Source organism: Balaenoptera ricei, chromosome 4 (assembly GCF_028023285.1).
Source record: "Balaenoptera ricei isolate mBalRic1 chromosome 4, mBalRic1.hap2, whole genome shotgun sequence".
Classification (NCBI taxonomy): Eukaryota; Metazoa; Chordata; class Mammalia; order Artiodactyla; family Balaenopteridae; genus Balaenoptera; species Balaenoptera ricei.
Genome location: NC_082642.1, coordinates 135,788,737 through 135,815,734, shown reverse-complemented (window position 1 = coordinate 135,815,734; position 26,998 = coordinate 135,788,737). Strand labels below are relative to the sequence as shown.

At 37.3% G+C, this 26,998-nt stretch overlaps 1 long non-coding RNA gene across 1 annotated transcript in view; it reads right to left on the bottom strand.

The window, feature by feature from the left end:
- LOC132364915 (uncharacterized) overlaps positions 1-26,998 on the bottom strand; it is a 229,001-nt gene that overhangs the window by 15,610 nt on the left and 186,393 nt on the right. Inside the window, exon 2 of the long non-coding RNA XR_009502956.1 lies at positions 11,371-11,515. This is a non-coding gene — a long non-coding RNA (uncharacterized LOC132364915). The remainder of the gene's footprint in view (positions 1-11,370; positions 11,516-26,998) is intronic.

Sequence of the window (26,998 nt, the reverse complement as noted above, 5' to 3'; positions counted from 1 at the left end):
ATTATTAAGAATTTTAAGACTGCAGTAACAGAGCATTAAACCAAAGGTGGGTCTCTTTTAAGTGTGGGCCTTGTGTGACTGGACAGATCAGGTGACCCTGAAGTCAGTCCTGCAATGAATAGTCTGGTATTCTAGGCCAAATTACTCCTACAGTGAACATGGATTCATCTGGCAATCATCTCAGTGAAATGAATCATTAAGAGGATACAACCAACTTCCCCTGCTCTACACCTGTGATGCAATCTTAAAATTGTAATTTGCCATCTCATATAGACTTTCCTCCAAGTAGCAAAGAGTAATTTAAATTACCAACTGTAGTTTAATATTGTCATTCTGTTGTATGCCTAAGACTATTGTGAATTTAGTTAACAAAGAAAATGGCCAGAGCCTGATCATATGCATATTCATGACCAAGTAATCACCCTAGATCCGCATGTCCATTATTTCACCTTGTACTCAAGAGAATTTTTCTCATAAAATATTTTACATGGAAGTTTACTAATATCAACTGATATTAGTAATGTGATATGAAGCTCATTTTAAACCAAATGTTTAACCTATTGGTAGACTATTGAATATATGGCATAAAGGAAAGATCACCCAGCTATGATTTAGATTGCCTGAATTGTAGCTCCCAGATCTGCTTCATACTAGCTGGGTAACAAGGGCAAGTTTTATAACTCCTCTAATTCTTCGAATTCCTCATCTGCAAGATGAGGATTTTAGAGCAAATAGTCCCTCATATCCCTTTCTTATTTAGAATTCTACGATTCTATAGTACCAAACAAACACACACTGAAAAAACACACAAAAAGCATGTGCTATTATCACATAGTTCTGAGGCATGTGATTCCTCCTACAGATCTTGTGAGTCTCCAATATAAGGCCATATCAATCAAGTGGGGTGAAGAGTATTTTCAGAGGAAGGTGGATAGAATAGAGCCATTCATCCGAGACCTGATTAATAAATGTGTATTTATATGTGTGCCATGCTCTAAAAACTCTTTTTAGGAAACAAAGTAAATATTTTTTCCTACATAAAAACTAAAATCTTTAAAATAGAAAACATTCCCAGATGCTTCTCAGCAGGGATGTTTGTGGATTTTTTTTTAATTTTAGATGGGATTTTAAGTGTACACTTGCCCCCAAAACCTGCAGGACATTGTCTATTGGCTCCTGTGATAGTCTGTCTAACATTTCAGGCAAGATTAAAAAGAAGCAACATTTTTCCACTTCTCTAAATTCTGCTTAAGAGTTTGGTGTTTTTCGTTTTTTGGTTTTTTTTGATGTTTAGCTTTCCATGTTACATCATGCAAATCTGAACCACATAAAGTAGCTTTCCCTTATATAGTTATTGCTAATCTGTAGTGGATAGATTTTATATAGTCTCCCTTTGACACACAAAAACACATGTGTAAGAATCATAAAATTTGCCACTAGAGTAGACTTAACTGAGCCCTTCCTCTGATACTCAGTTGTGAATCATATATCAAGCCATTTAACTTATGTGAGCCATAGCTCACTCATTTTTAAAAGAAAAAAGCCTGGACTAGATGACAGTTATTTAATTGAGTTTATTCTATTGAATCTATTCTAAAAGTCTAGGAATCTATAGTTTCTAGTTTATATTTTCTATCATTTTGAACTTTTGATTAATGATTTATTCTTAAACTTAGATTTTTTATTACAAAAATACATTTGCATGACTTGTACTTGGATCTTATGTAAAATATAACCCAAGTTTATACATATTCCAGTAAGTAATAAAATAATGCTTTAACAAATAGGATTTCATTTCCAAAATAACAATTGCTATTGGTTATTGAGTGCTTTACATTAAGGTATTTATGTATTTTAAATACTCAAAATCTGTTTTGACATGGACATAGTTATTTCCATTGTACAGGTGAGAAAAGTGAGGCTTAGAGAGGTTAAGTAATTTACCCAAGTCCCCAAAGCCAATCATTGGTGGAGTCAGGATTCCAACACCATCCCTCTGTCTCCATAGGCCATCCTTGTAATTGAGTCTAGATTATGCTCCTGTATCTGTCTATGACAGCCAGCAACAACAACAACAAATGAATAAAATGACTTTCTAACCACAGGTCAAACAAAATTAATGTAAGGATACAGATTTTCAGCCCATAAGGGAAAATTATATAATTTTTAAAGACTGCAGTCAGCAGTTTTTCTTTAAATAAAAGTGGGGGGAGGAGGAAATAATCACAGTTAAAGCAAGCTGAAGAGCATTTGAAACAAATCATATGACAAGAGTGGATTGTAAAGCTTGGTTCTTTTTTATTTCCTGCTTTTAACTGGATCTAAAACACATAACTAAGTTTAGTAGGCAATTTATTACCAATATAATCAAGAGAGTAGGAAAAGTGAGGAAATAAAGAGAAATCATTCATTAAGTGTTCTCTAATTAAAGTATGTCATGTCCTTTCTATACCACTTGTAGCAAAAAGAGAAAGCTGTATTTGAAATAAAGGGTTCTTTGGCTAACATTCAAGATACATTAAAATAAAATGTCCCCAATTAATAAAATGGTATGAAATTTGATTGCCTATAACAGTCTTTATATGGAAAAAAATAATAATACTCTGTAGCTTAGGAGTAGTGTGAAATATATCTGTAAACCACTAAGAAGCCTTTTGTTATGAAACTCTGAAATGCTGATGCAGCCCTGGTATCAGCAAATATATCATTTTATTGCAGAAATTCAAGGCCTATGGCAATTCAACAGAAAATTAATTAGTATCACCTCACCATATATCTCAACAGTATTAGCTAAAATGCCAATTTTGTAATCACTTTTCATTAAAGCCAAAAATACTAATTAAAATTGATTTTTGCCTGTGCTTTGGTAAACGGCTGCCAGTTAATGGCTTTCAGTTGTAATGCAGACCTTTAGTTAAATTAATTTTGTATGTTGTCTCCTTCCTTTTTGTAAAGATAATAAAGTGTGAAAGGATAAGAGATGAGGATGCAGAAAAGGGCACTTCTCGTGCAGGAGGAATAGTGAAACGTACAGAATTCTGGGGCTTTTGCTAATTCTAGCATGACCATGCTCCTTTATGTGCTACTTTTAAATATGTTATTTCATAAGCAAAAATAAATAAGGCTCCTTAACATATAAGTGATAAGAATTCATTCTTATAAGTTGTTTGAATGATTTTTAAAGAATTTTCTGAATAAAGTCATATCCTTATTTGTGTGATGTCACCCATTTGTAAAAAAACAAAACCATGAACTTGGCCCATGTTTGGAGGATCACTGGGAACCAATCAAGAATAATTTAAGTCTCAACATATGTTAAATGGAAGGTGATACCTATATAAGCGTCAAATCCCTTTCATTAGAGCTAAATAGAAAAATAACAAACCATAAATCTCTTAAAGGTTAATCCACAAAGGCTTTAATTGTTCTTTTAACTTTTTAATTAATATAAAAAAATTGATATGGTGCCAGAGTTGAGTTTTGAGGGGCATCAGGATGGGATAGATGAGGACGAGGGGTTGGGTTTTTCCAATAAGTGATGAGATACAGTTAGTCATTTTTAGTCAGGTTCTCTGAGGAGCCAAAACATAGAACCAGAAGCCACATGGGCAAAATCAAGTTCAGAATTCTAGAGTTCCATGGATGCAGAATGAAAATTTGGCCAATATTTCTGAACTTAGACCAAGCATATGGGAAAAGGTATAAAGGAGATCCCAAATAAGAAGGTCATGTTCAAGATGCTAAGAGCCAATAAACACAGGCAAAAATCCATTTTAATTACTATTTTTGGCTTTAATGAAAAGTGATTATAAAATTAAGATTGAATCTTAAAATCTTAGGTTAAATTCTAAGATTCCTAAGAGGTAGGAATGGGAGGGGAGCAGAATTTATGGTGTTCAGATTCAGAGACCTGCATGGAACCTGTATGATTTTCTATAGGACTCTGTGACCTTGGGACCTTTACTCTTTACCCCTAACCCTCACCCCTAATTATTACAACTACAGATTTACACTTTCTATTCCATTCTCATACAAAAGCAAAATATATTTCTTCTTACGACGTTAGGAGGATAGAAATTTTAATAAACAAATATACTCTAAGAGTTAATAAATAATAGTTGTAAATCTCTCAGGTTCATTTGCAATGTGTTTACACAAAGGGATTATTTATTATTTAGTACACCCTTGACGTTAGGGCAGCATAAATCCCAACTATTATGAATGCCCCAGATCAGAATTATCACTATACCAAATAGCTGCCATCCTAAAATGGGATAAAATATGACTGAATATTTCAGTTTGTACCATGAATTCATAACAAGGAAGTCATTTGGGGTTCCCCATAGACTTACCTAGGGGCAAGTCTTATGATCTCTTTATCCAACTATATTTTGCTCACATAGCTAGGATCATATTTTAGATTCTGATTTCTAAGCATCACTAACAGAATATTCAAAAGTTCTACATGTAAGATAACATGAACAGGGGATTTATGATTGATGTTTGCCACTACATTATTTGTTCAACATCCCCAATATCTAAAATTGCCCAAAAATTACATCATTAAGTCATTTAACATTCATTTTAATGATAAAGAAACTAGCCAGAAAATACTCAGTAGCCATGAAATTGTTCTTTGCAACTCTACTCTGAAGCAAGTGTGTTCAGTAATTTCCCAAGCAGTGTTCCAACAGTGTAATATTTTAGTAATTGTTGGCAGATATTTTGCCACTTATTTGAAGCAGTCATCAAACATAAAAAGAGATTCTATTAAACTGGGTTTGAGCAATGTAGCATAAGAAACACTCATCCTTGTCACTAGAAAGAGAGTAGAACCAGCAAAACAACAAATCAGTGAAATACCACAGAAACAATTTTAATCTCCATTACACAGAATTCAACTAAAACTGCAATATCCATCAGGCTTCCTAAAATTGACTAAAGGAACACTCACAATGAATTTCTATCATGATTACCACTGTCCTTGAATTTGTAACTTTTATTGATCATTAAAATGCCTGAAGTTAATTTAAGGTTTATTTTTGTTTGATTTAGATGTGAGATATATCTTCTGAACCCTTGGATATTGGAAAATGTCTTTCCGTGTTCAAAAACATAGAAGATAACTTCGCTAAATGAAAATTTAGCACTTCAAGTTTTCCCTCTCAAAATTCTATCACTTTAACTCCATTTAACTGTAGCATTTAGCACTGAGGAGAAGTCTGAGGCTAGACTTTTTTTTTTTTTTTTTGTCCTTTTGAAAACAACCTAATAACTTTTCCCCAAAGAAGGAGGTGTCAGATGCTTTTCTAATTTTTGTTTTCAAAGATTTTGTAAGGCTGTATTTAGATGTAGACTTGTGTCATTGATTTTGCATAAATGAAAAGGAAATTTTCAATCTGTACTAATTTTTTTCAATTTTAGTTTATTTTCCTCAATTAAGACTCTGGTTACTGCTGCTAAGTGTTCTAATGCTTATGTCAGATATCCTACAATTATCAAGCATTCTACATGTTATTTTCTTCCATATATCTATTTACTCACTTATACTTTTTTATACCTCTACCTTTATTCTCTCCAATCTTGAAGAGCTTCTAAAATGATGCACTCTATCACTGATGTAATTCTTCCATGGTATCAACTGTGCTCTTCACTACACCCTTAAAATCTTCATTGTTTCTTCCATCATCATTTTAGTTTTCTACCTCAACCTCTATTCTCCAAATGACTTTCTGTTTCTGTCTAATAGAGGCTAGATCTTCACACTTCGAAAGATGACAGTTTTCTAATAACTTCTTTTGACTCCCATTGTGGATCATTTTAAAAGAATGTTTTTCCTCTAACATTTCAAGATATGCTTCCTGTCGTCATTTTAAAATACATTTGAGAGTTCCCTCATTTGTAGTGTCTAATCCTGCTAATAAAATTAAAAATTTTTATAACTAAAATTTTCTAAAAGTCAGAGTGTATAGGTTTTATTTGGCCCTACTCTCTATTTACGTGGGTGTCAGTTAAATCTCCCTCCAAGATACAGGATAGCTTGATGTATACAATTCCTAAGTATCAGTATATGGCAGGTTTTAATTCAATGTAGGTATATTGGGATAAAAATAGAGTTCTTTATTATTCCCACCCTCTGATATTCTGAACAGATGTTAAATATGAAAATCTACAATATCTTTGTCATACTGAGTGAAGTAAGTCAGACAGAGAAAGAGAAATATCGTATGATACCACTTACATGCGGAATCTAAAAAGAAATGATACAAATGAACATATTTACAAAACAGAAACGGACTCACAGACTTAGAGGATGAATTTATGGTTACCGTGGGAGGGGGGAAGGGTGGAGGGAAGGGATAGTTAGGAAGTTTGGGATTGACATGTACACACTGCTATACTTAAAAAGGATAACCAACAAGGACCTACTGTATAGCACAGGGAACTCTGCTCAATGTTATGTGGCAGCCTGGATGGGAGGGGAGTCTGGAGCAGAATGGATACATATATATGTATAGTTGAATCGCTTTGTTGTGCACCTGAAACTATCACAACATTGTTAATCGGCTATACTCCAATATAAAATTAAAAAAAAAAAAGAAAAGGGAAGAAAATCTACAATCTTCAGAAGGCATTGTGATCAGGTTCTCATGCCTTTGTTGAAAGCACTAACCTTCTAGAATATCAGTCATTCCAAAATTTCTTGTTCTTTCTTTTTTGGAAATTTGTGGCCTTTGCATAGATAAAATATTATTGATAATTATTGGATATGGTAAAATAATATTGTTCAAGCTGCCACAAATAGTAAAATATTTACAATAGAAAGAACCCTACCCAGAATCCTGGCTAATATTAAAGTTCTAATTATTTTAGAGGAATTTTGTTGAAGTTAACCTTTTTCCCTGCCAAATCAAATAAGAGGTTATTTTCACAAAGGAGAGAAATACTTATAATCTCAAGCAACAGACATCAGTTGGAAAAGTTTTTCAACACTACCTTAAATTTTTACTCAGCATAACACATAACAGGACTTCTCTTTCCAATCAAGATGGAAAGAAGGATTATGATTCCCGATAAAGGAGAAACAAACAAGCTAAGCCCTATAATTGCCCCACCTTTTTGGCTGGACAGAGATTCCAGACCACAATGCAGGGAGGAGGAGTCCAAGCAGAGCCCAGAGGTCTCCCTGAGAGGACCAGAGTTAAGAGTCCAAGGAGGCCAAGATGGCTAGAGTTTATAGGGCAGAGTGCCAGAGAGTAGAGTCCTTCACAGAGAAAGTGCTTCTGAAATATGCAGAGGATCCCTCTCAAGTCTCCAGATGCACATGAGTGAGGAAACTACCCAAAGCCAGGAAAAAAAAACACCCAAAAGGACTAGTGGTGATATTCTTCACAGCTCATACAGGGCCAGGAATAGTTTGTGTTCTCACTACCCAGACTGGAAAATTTTCATAATTCACAGGCCATCAGAGTACTCAGAAAGGTATCACCTCAGTAATGGGGCAAAATTAATCTAGGACTACAGGCTGCTCTGATCCCACTTAAAAAAAGCTTAAAAGCAAGCCATTAAAAGATCAAACAATTTCCACATAACCTAACTGCATCCTAGAAAAAAACCTCAAGAATACTTACAGGAATAAAAAATAATCAGCACCCAACAAGAAAAAATACATAACATCTGGCAAGCACTCAATAATTATCAGACATGCAAAGGAGGAAAATATGACCCAAAATGAGGAAAAAGAAATCAATCAATAAGAAATTGAAGAAAGATCAGAAATGTCAGATGATAAAATTAGAAGATAAAGACATTAAAATATGCACTTAACTATAATTCATATATTCAAGAACATAGAGGTAAGATTGAGCATTTTAAGTAAACAGTAAAGATTTTAACAGACAAACTGAATTTCTGAAATAAAAAATTCAATGTCTGAGATGAAAAATAAATTGAATTAAATTAATGGCAGATTAGATATTGAAGGAGAAAAGATCTGTGAACTTGTAGACATACTAGAAATTATCCAAAGGGAAACACAAGACAAACAAACAAAAAAGACTGAAAAAAGGAATTAACATAGCATTAGTAAACTGTGGCACAACTTCAGGCAGACTAGTATATGTGTAACTGCGGTTTCCAAAAGAGAGAAGAGGGTTGAGGGAAACAGGAAAACAGTTTGAAGAAATAGTGGCTAACTTCTAGTTTCCAGTGACACATGTAAGAAGCTTGGAAGTTGCTACTATATCCTACTAACAAATAAAAAGCCGAACAAATTGAAAAATCAATAACTCTTCATAGATCTGTAAAAGAAGTGAAGTCACAGGGCAAACTGCTGCCTCCAAACTGGAGAGACAGACAGGTGGATACAGAAAATCACAATATACCATTAGAAGAATCTTCTGTGGGGATCAGTGCCAGGGTAGAAAAACCTGAACTGAAATTGACAAATTGTGGACAAGTCTGAGAGTTAAAAACTCCAGGAGGCTCCAGTCATACGGAAGTAATACTTCTGTGAGTTTTACCTCCAGGCGTTCAACCAGGTTTATTTCTCATAAATATTGGGGGAGATCCCTCATGCTTCCAGCAGGGAAAGGAGGAAGAGAACCATCTTGAAATACAGCAAAGCACTCTGTTTTTCTTAACAAGTTCTTCCCTCAGGGGAAACTAGTTAACCAGAACCTACTCCGCTGGGGTTTTACCAGAGTCTAATTGACCAGGAGGAAGGGAAACACCCAATTCCAGCTTACTCTGGCCATCCTGTTCCCCCTAAGAGGGAAGAAAACAACTGGGAAACACTTTTGCAGAAGTAGTACCCAAAAGTTTTGAAAAATTTAATGAAAACTTTAAACATGTTGATCCAAAAAGCCCTAAATAAGAAATATTAAGAAAACTACACCAAAGCAAATCATAACCAAATTGCTTAAAACCAGTTATAAAGAGGAAATCTGTGATGGTTAATTTTAGGTGTCAACTTGACTGGGCCACAGGGTACCCACATTAAACATTACTTCTGGATGTGTCTATGGGGATGTTTCCAAATGAAATTAGCATTTGAATCAGTGGACTCAGGAGATTGCCCTCACCAAAGGGCAGGGGTGGGGGTCTCTGTTGAAGGCCTGAATAGAGCAAAAAGCAAGGGAAGGATGATTCCCTTCTCACCTGCCTGCATGAGCTGAGACATTGATCTTCTCCTGTCCTTGGTCTGGGACTTACACCATCAGCAGTTCCCCTGATTCTCCAGCCTTCAGACTCAGACTAGAATTATATCACCAGCTTTCTGGGGTTTCCAGCTTGCAGGTGGAAAATCATAGAACTTCTCAGCCTCCATAATCACATGAGCCAATCCCTCATAATACATATGTATTATTCCCTTCATAGATATAAAACATATATGAATATATATAAATTTTATATATTTTTTCCTGTTCCTCTGGAGAACCCTAATATAAAATCTTGAAAGCACCCAGAGAAAAATTGACACATTATATACAGAAAAACAAAAATAAGAATGATGGTAGATTTCACATCCAAAAAATGGAAGTAGAACATCTTTAAAATATGGAAAGAAGAAAACCGCCAAACTAGAATTCTATAGCAAGCAAAAATGTCTTTCAAAACAAAATCCTTCAAGAAGAAAGAAAATGATACTAAACAGAAAAATGGGTCTAAACAAGCAAATGAAGAGAACAGAAAATAATAAACATGTGAACAAATATAAGGATAATATAAAACAAAAGTGAGTTTTTTAGCCTTCTGCTAGTAAAATCTCTCTCCCTGTAATATTACAAAGATCCAAGCAGAACTTAAAGTTTTCCCCACTTCATCTTAACATAGGGGATGGGCAAAAAGAGGCTTATCTAGAGATGACTGTTTCTCTCATCTGAAATGACCTACTGTAGTAGAGCAACCAGGTCTTTCTCAGTTGCTTCAACAATGAGCCAGCTGATACCATCCCTCCTCTTCCCTAGCCAAAGAGGCTATGCCTGAACTCTGATTCCCATATTCCCATGTCTCCTCCCTGGAGAGAGGAATTCAACTTCCTATGAACCCTCCAAAGTACCTAGGTATTAGGTTGCAAGGTTTCCCAGACAATTTATATAAAGAGCTGGCTTCCAAATCCAGACCTCCTGGTGACCCAGTGGTCTGTTTGTATACCTACTAACAAGGTTGCTCTCACAGTTGCCCTATAAAGAAGGCAAAGTGACAGGAAAATGGACACCCTCCATACTAATGCAAATCTAATCTGTTTCTACTAGATGGCCTAGGCTCCAGTATTATCTCCATGGAATAAAGAGAATGCAGGTACCACATGCCTCTTCCCTTCTTATCGTCCTTGATTTGTAGGCTTCTCCCAGTCAAGCCTGTACCTTAACCCTGTAGGACATGGTGGAAGTCTTCCCAAGCAAGCCCTGATACATGACACATGGTGGTGACTGTGATGGGACTCAATTTGCACCAAAATTATTACGTCTTTTGTACCGAAGATGATTTACAGTAATCATATCAATCACCACTCATCTTAGGTGACTTGGTGCACAAAAAGGAGAACCTCCCATGTTCTCTAACAAAGATCTTTCAAAGTGCCAAGCAGGCAAAAGTTTTCACAACATAGGGAAGAAATGAAGTCTAAAAACATTTTATGCTTTCCTAACATTACCATTATTATAAATTATAGGAATCATTTCATAAGAATAGAACATTCTCAGCCTAACGGTACTGTGCTTTCCTAGTGACAGTTTTAAAATGTGTGCATTCCCAGAAGGAAGCACAGTCATGCTACAAATGACAGGAGGCAGACAGTGGGCAGGCTTGCCAAGTCACTGCTAGGATGAGCTAAAACATGGGTGCTTAATTCAATTTCATAGCCCTAACAATCGGTGGACATTTCTCTCAGACTCTGGGATTAGGTTGACTCAAACTTATTTTAAGGTGTTATGGGTTTTCTTCTTTGTTTCTGTGTTTTATCGACATTTTTGTGAGCATACAGGAGAGACTATGTCAATAGACCTTAAGTTGTATATTATTTTATTTATTTATTTTTTTAAACAGATTGCATGGTTTTCTGCAGAAGTGGTACCTATTGTTTGTCTATTTATTTATTTGTTTGTTTGTTTGTATATTCGGCTGCACCAGGTCTTAGTTGCAGCAGGCGGACTCCTTAGTTGCAGCTCACAGGCTCCTTGGTTGCAGCACGTGGGCTCCTTAGTTGTGGCATGTGAACTCTTAGTTGCAGCATGCATGTGGGATCTAGTTCCCCGACCAGGGATCAAACCTGGGCTCTCTGCATTGGGAGCTCAGAGTCTTATCCACTGCCCCACCAGGGAAGTCCCAAGCTGTATATTATTTCAAATGAGACATCTTTGAACTAACCTTGTGTGTATGGGTCTTGATTCTCTTCTTCTGTCTTGAGTTCTTTCCCAGGATGTTCTCATGATCCTTTACGTAAATCTATTCTTGTTGGCTCTATCTCACCAGTTCATTAGAAGTGGAGAGTTATGTGAAAGAACTTTGATAACTGCAAAATACAAATAGATTATCACTCCCATATTTCCCCTGCTGTGAGTAAACAACTATGTTCTAATCATCCCCCAAATCAGAGTGATTTGTTCCCTGTAGTCTGAGATTATAGGACTATTACTTAGTGTCATCTTACCACAAATAAATCCACACATTGATTATTAAAGTTGAAAAACTATTTTATCACAGGATACTATAGGAGGGATCAATTCTTAATATCACCTGAAGAAAACAAGAAAGTGATGGCAGAGAAGTAACAGGTGTACCTGTGAAAAATGATTTTTGAATCATGAATATTAACGAATCAGTGGGTCATGAAATCAGTTATTTGGTTATGATCATCATTTTTAAATATAAAACAGTATAAATAGGAAGAATAGAAAAATAAAACTGCATTGCTCATAGTAACAGTAAGTACGAGTGTGTGTTTGCATGGGCTATGTGTACTGGGTCCATCTAATGCTTATTCTGTTGGTGGGTGATAGGCAAAAGCCAATTGCTTAAAATGTGATTTCAGTTTGGGTTCTCTTTCTGCTTCTTCCTTGAACCCTGATGTGGTTACAAAAATCGAATACTTTACAAATACTTCTCTAATCTCTAAAAAAATATTTATTGAATTTCCTAAAAGATGATTTATAACAACCTAATTTACTATTTTGAGTGGCTGCATATTACTTCCTAGTATGGATGTAGGATTGTTTGTTCACCTATTTGGGTAGTTTGCTTTTTTCCAGTTTTGTGATTAACAGTCCTGCTAAAAACATCCTAAACATGCCCTTAACTACTGTGATTTTATTTCTTTGGCCTAGATCCCCATAAGTGGGAGTGTTCTTCACAGGGTTTACAAACTGACATCTGAAGTCATTTCGTAACATCCGTATATTTTGTTTTAGACTTGCTGTACTTCTGGCTTCACATTTATGAATCTTTGCTGAAATGACTTATTACCTTTTCTTTAGAATCTGGGTGTACCAGTCTGGGTTCTTGGTTACAAACAAAAGAATCAACTTGGGTAATAAATCAATAAGATCCAATTGGAAAGTACATCTGTCACTAACACAACTGAGAGAAAGCTGGAATACAAGACTCAGAACAAGGGAAGAATGCATCCAAGTCTCACCATGGTACAGTTTTGTGAGAAGGCATCTGATACCACACTATCCATCAGAGTTAGTATTCAACACTGAGGCTTAAAACTCTTTAACTGTCTACGAGTCTATGTCCCTCCATAAAGATTTCAAAGCCAAAGTAGAGAAGCAACTTGCATGAGCCTAGGACACAGGCCACCTCACTAGCTTCTAGGGATCAGTCCCACTCAGTTCTCCATAAAGTAAGCAAAGTGAGCCTCCTACCCATTTTCTGATGCCTTTCAGATGTTTTAGAGTTCACAGCTTGTACTACTCAAGATCCATTTTTACAAACTTCTTTACATATTTCTCATTCCAAAACAAAAATTTTAATGACACAGTTCAACTTTTTCTTGTATAGTCACAAGAGGGCTCCTCTCCTCCAAAAGCCTCATTAGTTACTTCGTCTAGATTATAATTATCCTCCCTATAGTTTTTCACTGTTATATCTGAACATTCCACAACCAGTGAACTAAATTGTAAATTTTACCACAACCAACTCCCTTAAATTAGAATAGGAAAAGAAAATGACCAAAAAAAAGAAAAAAAAAAAAATTGACAACTAGTTCAACTAACTAAAAATATTCAGAACACAATGAAGGAGAAAATATAGGCAGAGGCTACAATCTTCGATTCTGTGACTGGCGGTGTGGCTGTAACCAGTATTTATGATTCTCCTCCTCCACTATGCACTCTATACTCTCACTGCCTTAAAACAGTGCCTCTGCTAATCAAGATTCTTTATTTAGTGAGATATTGCAAATTTTTATTCCAAAGGGAAGAGAACTGTTATCGATTATCTTCACTGTGATAACTCCCAAATCTCAGAACCTTGCAAGAACAAACATGTATTTCTCATCAAGTTACATGAAAGTTGCAAGTCACCTGTGGGTTGGTTCCAGGTTGAACATCTGCTCCATGTCTCTTCTTACTCATGGACCTAGGCTGAAGGAAGAATCATCCGGCCCTTTCCTGATCCATTCACTCTTCTCTCTCTTCAATCCACCAACACTACCCTCCCCAGTCTCCAACTAAGCTTTCACCCTCATCTCTCAAATGAAACAGCTCTTGTTAAGCAGGGACAGGGCTGGGGTGAGATAAGTGAGGCAATAAAACTTTGTACCTTGTGTTGGGCACAAAATTCAAGAGGCAATAAAAATTCATCTATGAAGATGAATAATTTTCAAGCAATATTTTAGAAGTCAAAATTAATGCCTAAGGGGGCTTCCCTGGTGGCGCAGTGGTTGGGAATCTGCTTGCCAATGCAGGGGACACGGGTTCGAGCCCTGGTCTGGGAAGATCCCACATACCGCGGAGCAACTGGGCCTGTGAGCCACAACTACTGAGGCTGCGCGTCCTGGAACTTGTGCTCCGCAACAAGAGAGGCCGCGATAGTGAGAGGCCCGCGCACTGCGATGAAGAGTGGCCCCCACTTGCCGCAACTAGAGAAAGTCCTCGCACAGAAACGAAGACCCAACACAGCCATAGATAAATAAATAAATAAAAATTTAAAACAAAATTAATGCCAAAGGTCACAGTGAACTCATCAAATGTTTAAATAAAGATAAGCTCAATATTATTGATGTTTCCTTTTGCCTCAGTCTCCAGTATGGTACTCAGCATGGTACTGTTACCAATTCTGTCATTATTTAAATGTTGAATATTGTAGTCATTGTGAATTTTGCATTAATTTTTATTTTTTAAAAATATTGTATTAAGGTATCATTTAATTGCGTTAAAATACTGAGATTTTTGGCACCCAAGGCAAGTACCTCACTTGGCTTACCCTAGTCCTGGCCTTGTAATTAAGATCACCAGTGATACGGATATTGCTGAAACCAGTGACTCAACTCTCAGCGCTCTTCTTACTTGACCTGTGAGCAGCATTTCACATGGCCGATCACTATCTTCTTTAAATAAATCCTCCATGTAGCTTCCAGGACACAGTTCTCTCAGATCTCCTAGCTCACTGGGCACGCCTTCTCTGTGTCCTTTGCTAATTCCTCCACATTCTTTTAACACTGGAGGGCCCGGGTTTCTGTTCTCAGACCTTTCTCTTCATTTTTTTCTACGCACTCCCTAGGGTAGCTAATTGAGTTCCATAGATTTAAAAAATGCTTTTAATTTAAAAATTCAAATTTATATATTCACTTGGTCCATTCCAGCTGCTATAACAAAATTCCATAGATTGGGTGGCTTATAAACAACATAATTTTATTTCTCACAGTTCCAGAGGCTGGGAAATCTTAGATAAGGATGTCAGCTTGGCAGGGTTCTGGTGAAGGCCCTCAATCAGGTTGCAGATGGCTGACTTCTCACTGTGTCATCACATGGTGGAAGAGGCTAGAAAGCCCTCTAGTGTCCCTTTTATAAGAGCACTAATTCCAATAACAAGAGCTGTACTCTCATAACCTAAGCACCTCCCAGAGGTCCTACCTCCTAACACCATCACTTTGGAGGTTATGGTTTTAACATATGAATTGGGGGCACAAGCATTAGGACCACAGCACCCTGAAGTACAAACTAGCACATCCAACTGCCTTTTGGTCACCAACTTGTTCTCCTGCTTGTTTGCTCTCAGATTCATTCCCTGCCATCTCTTGTTTCCTTCCATTCTGGCTTCCAGACCATTTCAGCCAGTGGATTACACTGACAAAAGTCTAGAGGGCAAGAGTAAAATAAAAGCCAGGTTATTTCTATCCCCTCACTCTCTTTTCTGTGGGATCTCAAGCAACAAGTGCTACTCTTCCATTGTCTCTTCTCCAGCTGGATCCTGAATCCACTGGGTAACTCCCATCTTGGCTCTATATCCATGATGGCTCCAATTTTTTCCCAGTTTTACTGAGAAATAATTGACATATATCACTGTATAGGTTTAACGTATACAGCATGATGGTTTGATATATATATAAAATGTAAAATGATTACTACAATAGATTCAGCTAATATCCATCTTTTCATACAGATACAATAGAAAAAAGAGAAAAAAGGAAAAAAAAATCACCTTGTCATAAGAACTCATAGGATTTACTCTCTTAACAACTTTCCTATATCTCATATTTTTTGACTCTGGAAATGCCACCTCCTTTAGTGGTTCCTCCAGCCCAAAGAGTGGTAGCCATTTCCTGCTGTGGCTAATCTCAGATCAAAAACCTTGAGTCTTCTCCGTCTTTTATAACACAGATTCAAGCCATCAACGAAATTATCTGGCTTTACTCTAAAAATGCATCCAGAGTGTGATTACTTCTCACTATCTCCCACTACTACCAACCTGCTCTAAGATACAGTCACCTCTCATCTTAATCATTGCAATTTTAGTCACCTAACTGCATCCTCTTTTCCACCTAATGTATTCATTTTACATCAGCCACGATGGTCCTTTTAAAATATAATTTGGATCATGTCTCACTTCTGCATAAAATTATGTTTCCCAACTCACTCAAAGATGGCCTGCAATGTCCACTATGATCTGCTGCCTCTATCCCTAGCCCCACCTCATTCACTATGTATCAGCTACTCTGATCACCTTGAAATTCAGGCCACTGCTTTTATAGTCCTTGAATTTCCTCTTCCTTATACTTGGAACTTTTCTCCCCAGATATTTTCATGATGTGTTTCCTCTCTTCCATCAGGCCTCTATTGGTATAGTACAACCTAACGCCCAATATTAAGTTACAGTGCCCTATCCTCTAACCTCTCCTATTTTCCTTGACTTTATTTTGTTTTTCTGTATAGCATTCATCAGAATTTGATGTGTGATGCATTTAGATGCTAATTTGTTTAATATCAGTCTCTCCCCTCGATGATCTCAAGAGGACAGGAACTTGTTCTTTCTTTCACTGCTACATTTTTAGCATTTAGAAAGATGACTGACACAGAATAGGCACTCAATAGCCAGTTTTGAATGAATGAATGAATAACATGCACATGTTATACCATCACATTTAAGATCACTTCTTTCCAGGTTCAACCAGCATAATGTAATCAATACAGTGAAACTGTGTGCTGATTGAATCCTGGGTCAAATTTTGAAGATGTAATGATAGCTTTTACAAGTCCTGTTTTCTTTTGCTCAATGGAATAAAAGGAATAAGAAAAAAATCATTTTTCAGATAAATAATTGCATACCAGGTGTCAGGGTACATTGATTTGCTCCAGTAAGGAGATCACATTTGAAACAGCAGCTGTGATTGAAGTAACCACCTGTCATTTTCTAGAACTCATCTATCTTCAGCACTAGCCATATTGTAAAGATAAATGAGGATGGGGTAGAAATCAACTGTGCACATCTTTTAAGTATTTGATTGTGGCACTAACATCTGCTCTTCCTCAGTGATGCACTATTGCTTGGGTCAAAATTGTTTATCAGCTAACTCTCCATAAGCGCCTATACTGACTGGCAGTCTGCAGTAGCACTGTGAATCCCTAGAAATTAGTGCCCACTCACAGGCATTGTCAATTAATGATAAGTATGGCACCGTTTTGATAGCAAGTGGAAACTGGATGATTTAGAGAATCCTAGAATGAAGATTCACACTATGTGTTTGTTCTTCCTGAAAAGTGCTTTAAACTTCCTTTATAGATACTGGGTCACTGGATTGATTCATCTGACAATTAGGAAAAGGGGTGTACATTCTCTAAAATGTGATTCATCAGGCTTCAGTTCAAATCAAGCAGGGTCTTAGTGGACTTCCCTGCTACCTAATATGGGATGCAGGTAAACCATTCTGACACTACACTAACTTTGTTGCCCACATTGTCAGTGATAGTAAAGAGAGGCTCCTTGGCCTCTGCTTCCCCAGAATCCAACTATCCTTACTGCAATCAAGGCAACAGTTTCACCTCCAATATCTCACTGTGTGCCCAATCTACTGAGAACAACCTCTAAAGCCCCTTTCCAAAGCAATGGCATTTTTCTCACAAATTTATTTTTCAAGGTCTTGGTAAATAAAGTATATTTACCAAGTATATTCTTGGTAAATAAACTATGACATTAGGTCATAGTAGGTAAATTCACCCCATTACTTTAGCCTCCTGAAGTCTTTGAACGTCTTCTCCATTATAACCAAGAAATTTCTGGCATCTCTCTTTCATTAAGTTTGGGCCATCATTAAGTATAGGTTTCAATCTGTATTTGAAAGCTGATCAAGCAAACAATTAAAATCATTCTCAGAGTAGAAATGAGGAAAGTTGTCTCAGTAAGGAATCTCCCACAGATCAAAAACTTATCATATCTTTAGGCAAAAAGAGAACAACTTTTTCAGAAAGGGGAGGCAAGGCTTGCATTGGTTGGCATGAATGATTCAGCAGAATTGACAAGTCAAGCTTTGCCAAGTGCTTCACATCATCTTAGATACTGTTGTCCCAATTCTCAGTTTCCAGACTTTCCTAGAAGAGATATCATGGACCAGAAAATCAACTGACATACTAATTTAGTAACTACTTGGATCAAATTATACATTTGGCTCCTAACTCAACCCTATGGCTTCAAAAGGTTAGTGAATCTTTGGCAAAGTCATAGAACATCAATGCCTTGAGCTGAGAATCTAGGCACTTAAACTTGTCATTCTACTTCTCTGATCTGTCCAGTACTGTTAGAAAAAGCCATCCCACCTCACAGTCCTTGATTTCTTTATACCTCTCCTATTTTTATAAGGCAAGAGACATTGGATTTTCCAAAGATTTGCCTTCAAAAGATATTTTATTATAATCGACCACATGTCAAAATTTAAATAACTGTATCACTACTACATACAATGAATTTCCAGATTATTTTTCCAGAATCTTAAGAAGATTTTCACTGCCTTTAGTCCCTACTATATCAGATTCCACCTATTTCCACTCCTACTAACAATTTCTGTATTCTCTAGTTATCAACAACAGGATCCTATTCTGGGGAGTGGGCAAGATGGCAGAGTAGGAAGACCCTAAGTTCACCTCCTCCCATGGGCACACCAAAATTACAATTTACAGAGCAACTAATCAATGAGAAAGAGCTGAAGACTAGCAGAAAAACACTTCCACAACTAAAGATATAAAGAAGGGACCACAATGAGATGGGTAGAAGGGGCAGAGACACAGTATAGTCAAGACCCATACCCCTGGGTAGGTGATCCACAAATGGAAGGACAGTCATAATTTCAGAGGTTCTCCCCAAGGAGCAAGGGGTCTGAGCCCCACATGAGGCTCCCCAGTCCATGGGCCCTGCACCAGGAAGACAAGTTTCTATAATGTCTGGCTCTAAGGGCCAATGGGGCTTGCGTATGGGAGAGTCAAAGAGCAATAGGAAACAAAGACTCCACTCTCAAAGGGCACATGCAAAATCTCACACACTCTAAGACGTAATAATTTAAAAGAAGCCTGGGTCAGACCCACTTGCTCATCTTGAAGAGCCTCTCAGGGAGGGAGGAAGCCAGTGGGACTCCCCCTGAAGACATAGATGCTGGCAGCAGCCATTTCAGGGAGGCTGTTCTATCATGAGGACATTGGTGCTGCCAAGTGTCATTTTGGAATCATCTCTCTAGTTTATTAGTGCTGGGACCCTGCCCTACCCACCAGCTGGCTGGCACCAGTCTAAGACCCCAAAGGCAGAGCAGCCAGTGCTGTGGGGATGCAGCAACACCCACCATCAGGTTAGACCAGCACCAGGACTCCCAAGACCCCAGCTGTGCCCAGAGGGGAGTGTGCTACTGGGTCCTATAGGACAACTCCTACATAAAGCCACTTCTCCAAGATGGAGAAATGTAACCAAACTACCAAATACATACAAATAGACACAGAGAATTAGGTAAAATGAGGTGACAAAGGAATATGTATCAAACAAAAGAACAAGATAAAACCCCAGAATAACTAAACAAATAGGAAATAGGCTACCTACCCAATACAGAAATCAAGGTAATGATCTTAAAGATGTTCAATGAACTTAGGAGAAGAAGGGTTGAACACAATGAGAAGCTTAATAAAGAGATAGGGGACTTCCCTGGTGGCACAGTGGTTAAGAATCCACTTGCCAATGCAGGGAACACAGGTTCGAGCCCTGGTCCGGGAAGATCCCACATGTCGTGGAGCAACTAAGCCCGTGCTCCACAACTACTGAGCCCACTTACCTAGGGCCCATGCTCCACAACAAGAGAGGCCACTGCAATGAGAAGCCCGCACACCGCAAGGAAGAGTAGCTCCCGCTCGCCGCAACTAGAGAAAGCCCGCAGGCAGCAATGAAGATCAATCGCAGCCAAAAATTAATTAATTAATTAATTAATTGTTTTAAAAAGAGTTAGAAAATATAAGGAGGAACCAAACAGAGCTGAATAATGCAATAACTAAATAAAAAATACACTAGAGGAATTCAACAGTAGTTTAGATGATACAGAGGAATGGTTAAGTGAACTGGAAGACAGAGTAGTGGAAATCAACCAAGCTGAAGAGAAAAAAAAAAGATTTAAAAATAAGGACAGTTTAAGAGACATCTGAAACAACGTCAAGCATACTAGAGTTCACATTATAAGGGTACCAGAAAGAGAAGAGAGAGAGAAAGGGGCAGAGAACATTTTTGAAGATATAATAGCTGAAAACTTTCCTAAAGTGGAAAAGAAAATAGATATCCAGGTCCAGGAAAACAGCAACCCAAATAGGTCCACATCAAGACACATTGTAATTAAAATGGCAAAAAATTAAAGATAAAGAGAGAATATAAAAGGCAGCAAGAGAAGAGCAACCAGTTACACACAAGAGAACACCCATAAGACAGTCAGATCACTTTTCAGCAGAAAGTTTGCTGACCAGAAGAGAGTGGCACAATACAATTAAAGTGATAAAAGGAAAAAAAACCACAACTAAGAGTACTCTACCCAAAAATGGTATCATTCAGAATTGAAGAAGAGATAAAAGAGTTGTACAGACAAGTAAAAGCTAAAAGAGTTCAGCACCACTAAACCAGCTTTACAAGAAATATTAAAGAGACTTCTGTAAGTAAAAAGAAAAGGCTATAACTAGAAATATGAAAATTACAAAATGAAAAATCTCATTACTAAAAGCAAATATACAGTAAAGGTAAGAGATCAACCACTTATAAACCTAGTATGAAGGTTAGAAGAAAAAAAGTAGTAAAAATCATCTATATTTACAATAAGTAGTTAAGATACACAGAAAACACACAACTAACTGCTGAACAATCATCGACAGGAAGACACTGGAACTCACCAAAAAAGATACCACACATCCAAAGACAAAGGAGACGCTGCAATGAGACAGTAGGAGGGGTGCAATCACAATAAAATCAAATCCCATAACTGCAGGGTGGCTGACTCACAAAATGGAGAACACTTATACCACAGAAGTCCACCCACTGGAGTGAAGGTTCTGAGCCCCACGTCAGGCTTCCCAACCTGGGGGCCCAGCAATGGGAGGAGGAATTCCTAGAGAATCAGACTTTGAAAGCTAGTGGGATTTGATTGCAGGATTTCGACAGGACAGGGGGAAACAGAAACTCCACTCTTGGAGGGCATACACAAAGTAGTATACACATCAGGACCCAGGGTAAGGAGCAGTGACCCCATAGGAGACTGAACCAGACCTACCTGCTAGTGTTGGAGGGTTTCCTGCAGAAGGAGGCAGGTGGCTGTGGCTCACCACTGGGACAAGAACACTGGCAGCAGAAGTTCTGGGAAGTACTTGGCATGAGCCCTCCCAGAGTCAGGCATTAGCCGCACCAAAGAGCAGGGTAGGCTCAGTGCTGGGTTGCCTCAGGCCAAACAACCAAGAGGGAGGGAAGCCAGCCCCACTCAACAGCAGACAAGTGGATTAAAGTTTTACTGAGCTCTGCCCACCAGAGCAACACCCAGCTCTACCCACCACCAGTCCCTCCCATAAGGAAGCTTCTACAAGACTCTTAGTTAGCCTCATCCACCAGAGGGTAGACAGCAGAAGCAAGAAGAACTACAGTTCTGCAGCCTGTGGAACAAAAAACACATTCATAGAAACATAGACAAAATGAAAAGGCAGAGGACTATGTACCAGATGAAGGAACAAGATAAAACACCAAAAAAACAACTAAATGAAGTGGAGATAGGCAACCTTCCAGAAAAAGAATTCAGAAAAATGATAGTGAAGATGATCCAGGACCTCGTAAAAAGAATGGAGGCAAAGATCGAGAAGATGAAAGAAATGTTTAACAAAGACATAGAAGAATTAAAGAACAAACAGAGATGAACAATACAATAGGTGAAATGAAAAATACACTAGAAAGAATCAACAGTAGAGTAACTGAGGCAGAAGAACGGATAAGTGACCTGGAAGACAGAATGCGGGAATTCACTGCCACGGAACAGAATAAAGAAAAAAGAATGAAAAGAAATGAAGATAGCCTAAGAGACCTCCGGGACAACATTAAACATTTGAATACTCGCATTATAGGAGTCCCAGAAGGAGGAGAGAGAGAAAGGACCTGAGAAAATATATGAAGAGATTATAGTCGAAAATTTCCCTAACATGGCAAAGAAAATAGCCACCCAAGTCCAGGAAGCACAGAGTCCCATACAGGATAAACCCAAGGAGAAACACAGCGAGACACATAGTAATCAAATTGGCAAAAATTAAAGACAAAGAAAAATTATTGAAAGCAGCAAGGGAAAAACGACAAATAATATACAAGGGAAGTCCCATAAGGTTAACAGCTGATTTCTCAGCAGAAACTCTACAAGCCAGAAGGGAGTGGCATGATATATTTAAAGTGATGAAAGGGAAGAACCTACAACCAAGATTACTCTATGCGGCAAGGATCTCATTCAGATTCGACGGAGAAATCAAAAGCTTTACAGACAAGGAAAAGCTAAGAGACTTCAGCACCACCAAACCAGCTCTACAAACAAATGCTAAATGAACTTCTCTAAGTGGGAAACGTAAGAGAAGAAAAGGACCTACAAAAACAAACCCATAACAATTAAGAAAATGGTCATAGGAACATACATATCAATAATTACCTTAAACGTGAATGGATTAAATGCTCCAACCAAAACACACAGGCTCGCTGAATAGATACAAAACAAAGACTCATCTGTATGCTGTCTACAAGAGACCTACTTCAGACCTAGGGACACATACAGACTGAAAGTGAGGGGATGGAAAAAGATATTCCATGCAAATGGAAATCAAAAGAAAGCTGGAGGAGCTATACTCATATCAGATAAAATAGACTATAAAGTAAAAATGTTACAAGAGACAAGGAAGGACACTATATAATGATCAAGGGATCGATCCAAGAATAAGATATAACAATTATAAATATATATGCACCCAACATAGGAGCACCTCAATACATAAGGCAAATGCTAACAGCAGTAAAAGAGGAAATCAACATTAACACAATTATAGTGGGGGACTTTAACACCTCACTTACACCAATGGACAGATCATCCAGACAGAAAATTAACAAGGAAACACAAGCTTTAACTGACACATTAGACCAGTTAGATTTAATTGATACTTATAGGACATTCCATCCCAAAACAGCAGATTACACTTTCTTCTCAAGTGCACACAGAACATTCCCCAGGATAGATCACATCTTGGGTCACAAATCAAGCCTCAGTAAATTTAAGAAAATTAAAATCATATCAAGCATCTTTTCTGATCACAATGCTATGAGATTAAAAATCAATTACAGGGAAAGAAATGTAAAAAACACAAACACATGGAGGCTAAACAATATGTTACTAAATAACCAAGAGATCACTGAAGACATCAAAGAGGAAATCAAAAAATACGTAGAGACAAAATACAATGAAAACACAACGATTGAAAACCTATGGGATGCAGCAAAAGAAGTTCTAAGAGGGAAGTTTATAGAAATACAATCCTACCTCAAGAAACAAGAAAAATCTCAAATAAACAACCTAATCTTGCACCTAAAGGAACTAGAGAAAGAAGAACAAACAAAACCCTAAGTTAGTAGATGAAAAGAAATCATAAAGATCAGAGCAGAAATAAATGAAATAAAAACAAAGAAACCAATAGCAAACATCAATAAAACTAAAAGCTGGTTCTTTGATGAGATAAACAAAATTGATAAGCTTTTAGTCAGACTCATCAAGAAAAAGAGGGAGAGGACTCAAATCAATAAAATAAGAAATGAAAAAGGAGAAGTTACAATGGACACCACAGAAGTACAAAGCACCATAAGAGACTACTACAAGCAACCCTATCCCAATAAAATGGACAACCTGGAAGAAATGGACAGATTCTTAGAAAGGTATAACCTTCCAAGATTGAACCAGGAAGAAATAGAAAACATGAATAGACCAATTACAAGTAATGAAATTGAAACTGTGATTAAAAATCTTCCAACAAACAAAAGCCCAGGACCAGATGGCTTCACAGGTGAATTCTATCAAACATTTAGAGAAGACCTAACACCCATCCTTCTCAAACTCTTCCAAAATCTAGCAGAGGGAAGAACACTCCCAAACTCATTCTACGAGGCCACCATCACCCTGATACCAAAACCAGATGAAGACGTTACAAAAAAAGAAAACTACAGGCCAATATCTCTGATGAACATAGATGCAAAAATCCTCAACAAAATACTAGCAAACGGAATCCAACAACACATTAAAAGGATCATACACCATGATCAAGTGGGATTCATCCCAGGAATGCAAGGATTCTTTAATGTATGCAAATCAATCAGTGTGATACACCATATTAACAAATTGAAGAATAAAAACCACATGATCATTTCAATAGATGCCAAAAAAGCTTTTGATAAAATTCAACACCCATTTATGATAAAAACTCTCCAGAAACTGAACATAGAGGGAACCTACCTCAACATAATAAAGGCCATATATGACAAACCCACAGCAAACATCATTCTCAATGGTGAAAAACTGAAAGCATTTCCTCTAAGATCAGGAACAAGACAAGGATGTCCACTCTCACCACTATTATTCAACATAATTTTGGAAGTCCTAGCCATGGCAATCAGAGAAGAAAAAGAAATAAAAGGAATACAATTTGGAAAAGAGGAAGTAAAAGTGTCACTGTTGGCAGATGACATGATACTATATAGAGAGAATCCTAAAGATGCCACCAGAAAACTATTAGGGTAAACAATGCATTTGGTAAAGTTGCAGGATACAAAATTATTGCACTGAAATCTCTTGCATTCCTATACATAACAACGAAAGTTCAGATAAGAGAAATTAAAGAAACAATCCCATTCACCATTGCAATGAAAAGAATAAAATACCTAGGAATAAACCTACCTAAGGAGGTAAAAGACCTGTACTCAGAAAACTACAAGACACTGATGAAAGAAATCAAAGATGACACAAACAGATGGAGAGATATACCATGTTCTTGGATTGGAAGTATCAACATTGTGAAAATGACTATACTACCCAAAGCAATCTACAGATTCAATGCAATCCCTATCAAATTACCAATGGCATTTCTTATGGAACTAGAATAAATCATCTTAAAATTTGTATAGAGACACAAAAGACCCCGAATAGCCAAAGCAGTCTTGAGGGAAAAAAACAGAGCCGGAGGAATCAGACTCCCTGACTTCAGACTATACTACAATGCTACAGTAATCAAGACAATATAGTACTGACACAAAGATAGAAATATAGATCAATGGTACAGGATAGAATGCCCAGAGATAAACCCATGCACATATGGTCACCTTATCTTTTGATAAAGGAGGCAAGAATATACAATGGAGAAAAGACAGTCTCTTCAATAAATGGTGCTGGGATAACTGGACAGCTACATGTAAAAGAATGAAATTAGAACACTCCCTAACACCATACACAAAAATAAACTCAAAATGGATTAGAGACCTAAATGTAAGACCGGACACTATAAAACTCTTAGAGGAAAACATAGGAAGAACACTCTTTGACATAAATCACAGCAAGATCTTTTTTGATCCACCTCCTAGAGTAATGGAAATAAAAACAAAAATAAACAAATGGGACCTAATGAAACTTAAAAGCTTTTGCACAGCAAAGGAAACTACAAACAAGACGAAAAGACAACCCTCAGAATGGGAGAAAATATCTGCAAACTAATCAATGGACAAAGGATTAATCTCCAAAATATATAAACAGTTCATGCAGCTCAATATTAGAAAAACAAACAACCCAGTCCAAAAATGGGCAGAAGACCTAAATAGACATTTCTCCAAAGAAGACATACAGATGGCCGAGAAGCACATGAAAGGCTGCTCAACATCACTAATGATTAGAGAAATGCACATCAAAACTTCAGTGAGGTATCACCTCACACCAGTTAGAATGGGCAGCATCAGAAAATCTACAAACAACAAATGCTGGAGAGGGTGTGGAGAAAAGGGAACCCTCGTGCACTGTTGGTGGCAATGTAAATTGATACAGCCACTATGGAGAACAGTATGGAGGTTCCTTAAAAAACTAAAAATAGAATTACCATATGATCTAGCAATCCCACTACTGGGCACATACCCAGAGGAAACCATAATGCAAAAAGACAGTTGCACCCCAATGTTCACTGCAGCACTATTTACAATACCCAGGTCATGGAAGCAACCTAAATTCCCATCGAAAGACGAATGGATAAAGAAGATCTGGTAAATATATACAATGGAATATTACTCAGCCATAAAAAGGAACGAAATTGGGTCATCTGTAGAGACGTGGATGGATCTAGAGACTGTCACACAGAGTGAAGTAAGTCAGAAAGAGAAAAACAAATATTGTATATTAACGTATATATGTGGAACCTAGAAAAATGGTACAGATGAACCAGTTTGCAGGGCAGAAATTGAGACACAGATGTAGAGAAAAAACGTAGGGACACCAAGGGGGGAAAGCGGCGGGGTGGTGGAGGTGGTGGTGTGATGAATTGCGCGATTGGAATTGACATGTATACACTGATGTGTATAAAATTGATGACTAATAAGGACCTGCTGTATAAAAATTTTTTAAAAATTACCAAACTTCCCAAAGTAATCTACAGATTCAGTGTACTCCCTATCAAAATACCAATGGCATTTTTCACAGAACTAGAACGTATAATTCTAAAATTTGTATGAATACACAAAAGACACTGAATAGCCAAAACAATCTTGAGAAAGAAGAACAAAGCTTGAAGTATCACACTCCTTGATTTCAAACTATACTATAAAGCTATAGTAATCAAGACAGTATGGTACTGGCATAAAAACATACACATAGATCAATGGAACAGAAAAGGGAGCCCAGAAATGAACTTACATTTATAGGGTCAATTAATCTATGACACTGGATGCGAGAATATACAATGGGGAAAAGACAGCTTCTTCAATAAATGGTGTTGGGAAATCTAGACAGCTACAT